Below are 5,040 nucleotides of genomic sequence, written 5' to 3'. Positions count from 1 at the left end.
CTATATAACATCAACACATATTGACACACCCCGACCTAGATCGAGGCATGCTAGTCGTCACATGGGAGTGACGTAACCATGTGCACAGTGCGGAAGCAATAAGGATATAAGGGAATTTCGAAGGAATAAAAACCAAACTACTAGCAGAACTAGCTAAGATAAAGTGCTAGTGCGAGATTAAGGGTGAAATACACAACCAGAGCATAATTATTCTAGATGCAGTCAAGCAGGACAAGTGCTAATTATACAACACCCAAGGGTGATCCTACATTTATGATGTTCTGTCAGAACCCCCCGTCGAAATCCTCGTGATCCACCAAAGCACTTCTACCTAAAACCTTGAGGGTGCAAAACAGAAATTGTGAGTGGGCAAAAACAAAGCTTTTCAAAATCATTTCATTTCTCAAAAGTTCTAACCCCTCGCCGTAAAACCTGTATAATTTCCCAGAAAATAATAATAATAATAAGCTGTATCATAAATCATACTCAAGATGAAAATCCATAAAAGTATATCATGCCAAAGTATCTCAATGCAATGCTATAAGTAATCTAGGCAAAATATATCAATGTCAAATATCGCATCAGCCAAATCCTTTTAACTCAATCTACACGGCTGAGTATATAGCTCATAACCAATTTCAATCATATCAAATCAAATCTTGCACACGAGTCAGAACCACCTAAAGTGGTCTGTACGACAAGACTGGGTGTAAAGTAAATATGCTCTAGTGCTACGATCACGTGAAGGCTGTGCGAATACTCGCGGGTCACCTACGAGTCGGAACCACCTAAAATGGTATGTACGACAAGCCTATGCACCTAACTTGGATCCAAGGTGAGCATATGGTGCGGGAGGTGAACATCACGTGAAGGATTGTACCCTAACTCTGGGCGGGAGCACTAACACCGGGGTGCAGGTTTATGAGCTCTCAATACATTACATCATATCTCTCATAACTGAAGTAACCTCAAATCTTTAATTTATGAACTTACCTAGCAATTACCTGTGCGTCTGCAACACCAATCATAAATATATGCAACTACTAATGCATAAATAAAATAGGCAGATACTTTGCATGGCAATTCAAAACGTATAATCATTCAAATTCATTTTCTGGGAAAAATCTCAAGTATATAGGTATATACGGAAAACCAAAAGCCCATTCATTGATATGCCGAAGAGTCGTAGCCTCCAAGCCTCGATTGATGGCGCTCATTCTCAGAATAGGTCTCACCTATATGCGAAATAATTGAATAAACGTTATTTAAAGCACATACACAAAACTAGGAATAACTTCTCATACATTGCTCAAATGAGGTATTTGAATATACCACCATGATCTACTCAACCTCAGGAACATCCTCAAATTTTTAGACAAATTTTTCGACCACCCACGTACCGCCACGCGCTAGCCAAGGCACGGCCAGACGCACCCCCACACGCGGCCAAACCCTAACTGAAACTTAACTGCCGTTAGGAATATTCCATTAAAACCATCAAAATAAAAATAAAATCATCAAAATAACTTCTTCTTTTTTTAACGTGTCGAAACAGGTTACTAGCATGTCACATTCGTGTAAACTTGTTAAGGATCCGTTAGTAATGTGTTCTTACCGTGTGACCTGATAATAATCCGATTAGTTATCGTGTTCATCCGAAACCTATTATTTTCATGTTGTTTATATGTTGTATTAACAGATCAGATAAAAAATTGTCAGGTCTACATGTAGTTGTAGAAGGTCTGAGTTTGATTCCGAAAAGAGAAATAAAAATCTTTTGATTACATACAATGAAATAGCTGCTCACTGTTATTTTTATACTTATATTTTTATTTGTTCAAACCCAAACAAAACAAGAACCGTAGGGCTACGCATATAGTTAGTCAAAAGTGGGGGAAAAAGGGAGAAAAATGTGGAGAAAATAGGGAAAAATAGTAATTTTGTGATACGAAATAAAAGAAAAACATAGGGGAAATCACGAGGTGCGGCTGACTTTTCAATAAGAGTTACTTGTCGATTTTTTCATCAACTTTAAAGGAGTTGAATTTTGTTTTTAAACTTTTAATTTTAGTTAATTATTTTAATTTTAAACGATTAACTCTAAACTTTTATAATATTAGCAGAATACCTCTTTCAATGATATGAATTATTTTTCATAGAATCATATTGCAACCAAACCAAATAAAAAATAAGGAAAACTAATGAATAGGGCTTGAAAACTTTAAGTTTTAATGATAAAGACAAAATAAAGGGTAAAATGAATAGTACCATGATTGACTTTTTAGTGTAAAAATATAGTTTTTCGTTAAAATGAACAGTACCAGAAATTTTTCGTTAAAATTCCCTAAAAAATAATCTAATGTCTCTTTGCGATACCAGGAGACACCTTATCAACCTTCTAACTGACCTGTCAAAATTCAGAACACGCACTGGATGTCTTTAGTTTTGATCTTCTATTTTGGGTTTGACCACATGGGTGATATATATTTGTAGATTGCGCTGACTTAATATGATCGATGGTCCAACTAGATTTTAAGTAATCTTTTCTACTCTAGATAGGAAATTGTATGTCATATTTACACCGCTGCGGTGGTGGTGTTTTCTGAACATAATATAAGAATCTATAGAAAAAAATTCACACATATTTTTGCGTCATTAGTATATGAAATAATATCATAATAGTGACACACCCCGATCCTAGAATCAAGGCGTGCTAGCTGTCACGTGAGCGTGACGTAGCCAAAAGTGCGACACGGAAGCAAGATATAACAGAAATATGAAGGAATTTAAACCAACCACTAGCAGAATAACCTACTAGCATACAAGAGAGAGTTATAAAGTAAAACACACGAATTCAGAGCGTAGGTATAAGTGCAGTCAAGTAGGACCATAATTAAAGTACAACACCTGCAGGTGAGTCCTACATGCAGAACGTTTGTCAGAATGCCGAAAAAGACCTCGTGAGCCACCAACTGCTAACTAGAACCTGGAGGGGCGCAAAACAAAGATGAGTGGGTCAGTAAAACCAAAGATTTTCCAAAAACATTTCATTTAAAACGTTTCTAACCCCTCACCGTAAAACTTGTATACTTTCCCAGAAAAATAGTATATAAACGTATATATACATATATCATCAAAACTCCGCTCACCATCTATCAACATAACATCTCAGAAAGAATATGCCATGCCATGCCAAAATATAATATGAATGCATCAATATAAATCAGGTGAAATAATAAATCAACCGGAGACCCTACAGTGGTCATGTACAGCTGATTCTATAGCTCACTATCCCATCCAGCCGGAGTCACCAACTATGACCTGTACGGCCCTGCCGAAGTCACCAACTGTGACTTGTACGACACTACACTGCACATAAGTCGGAACTACCTATAGTAGTCTGTATGACTAAGATGGTGAAATAATACGCTCTAGTGCTTCTCTCATCAATCATCTGTGCACATAATCTAAGGTCACCCACCAGTCGGAACCCTCTAATGGTCTGTACGACTGGCATGTCGGAACCACCTTTAGTGGTCTGTACGACATCCACCTACTTGGATCCAAGGCGAGCGTGCGGTGTGGTGAATAATATAAGCACTATCACCTAGGGTGCAGGTTATGAGCTTCCAATGCAATTCACATAAAATAAATCGTATGAATAATGTAAAAACTCACTTGTGCGTCAACAGCGTCAATTCACATATATATGCATCAATTATCAATTCAAATATCTCATCGATTGCATGCATGGCATTTTAAAACATATTTTCATATAAATGCATTTTCTGGGAAAAACAGTAGTATATAGGTAATACGAAAACAAAACTGCCCACTCACCGATAAGTCGATGGGTCGTAACCCCTGTGACGTCCCTGGATGCGCTCGTCCTCGGGATAGGTGTCACCTATATGCGAAACAACTATAAAAACATTAATTTAAACACATAACCAACAATTTGAAATAACTTCTCATACGATGCTCAATTTGGGTATATGAATATACCACATCGACCTACTCGACGTCACGGACGTCGAGGAATTTTTGGAAAAATTTTTAGGCTTGCCACGCGCCCTCACGCGCCGTGGGTGGCACGGGCCTACGCGCCTCCACGCGCATCATCTTCCTCAACCAGTCACCGGACTGGTTTTTCCGGTGGCCGGATTCCGGCGAGTTTTAAAAATGCTTGTTCTCCTTCGTTTCTCAACCGATTTCTTTGAATTTTATATCAATTTGAAGCCCTCAACATGTAGAATCATGATGGACTAGTTTCAAGGTCTAAAATTCACTAGATTTTACCTGGGGAAGCACGATAGTTCGGAAATTTTGAGAACCTCCGTTCTCGGTCCTCCGACGTCCAAATATCACCAACGAAGTACCCCGAAGCTCGTGAGGATGTCCTTAAGCTCACTGTGAGCTTGAAATTCTCTGAAATGCAATATTTCACGTGTGCATGAACAGTGCACATTTTCGGGGTTAGGGTTTCACGACGATTCCGAGGGTTTCACTTCCTAAAACTAGTACCAATCAACTCAGAACATCAAGAGGGTGAAGAATCATACCTTATTTGCTTCGATCCACGAAGTTTTGGAGGGTTTTGGTGTTGTCCGTACGATCGAGGGTGAGAGAGAGTGAGAGAGTCGTGAGGGAGGAGAGAGAGAGACACGGGGAAGAGGGGGAAGGAAAGGTGAGTCCGTGTGTGAGGGTGTGGTCCAATCAAAACAATCCCACTTCAATCCCTAACCACACAAATTTACAACTCAATTTTCTCCAAAAGTTTAGGGATGATAATTAGTCCATAAAATATATACATATGTCAAACACGTACCTTAATACATGTCAAGGGTATTCTCGTCATTTCACGCTCCCGATAAAAAAAATTTGGGACGGGCTGTGACAAATAGTATATGACGTAATTAGATTTGACTATTTCTTACACAATCCATAATACGACACGAAGATAACAGATTTTGGGTCAATATGATAACTAATTGGGCTATCTGCTAAGAACCCGTTATTAACAAACTAAAAAACTTACTA

At 38.4% G+C, this 5,040-nt stretch overlaps 1 long non-coding RNA gene across 1 annotated transcript; it reads right to left on the bottom strand.

The window, feature by feature from the left end:
• Positions 1–3,540: 3,540 nt before the first annotated feature.
• LOC126597770 (uncharacterized) lies at positions 3,541–4,672 on the bottom strand. The gene is made up of 3 exons (XR_007614323.1): positions 4,563–4,672; positions 4,300–4,428; positions 3,541–3,907 (listed from the first exon to the last, which is right to left on the bottom strand). It is a non-coding gene; the product is annotated as an uncharacterized LOC126597770 (long non-coding RNA).
• Between the last annotated feature and the right edge of the window lie 368 nt (positions 4,673–5,040).

This window comes from Malus sylvestris, chromosome 13, assembly GCF_916048215.2.
Source record: "Malus sylvestris chromosome 13, drMalSylv7.2, whole genome shotgun sequence".
In the NCBI taxonomy this organism is placed as follows: domain Eukaryota; kingdom Viridiplantae; phylum Streptophyta; class Magnoliopsida; order Rosales; family Rosaceae; genus Malus; species Malus sylvestris.
Note: the sequence above shows the minus strand (reverse complement) of the source record. Positions and strands in the feature narration are given on the sequence as shown.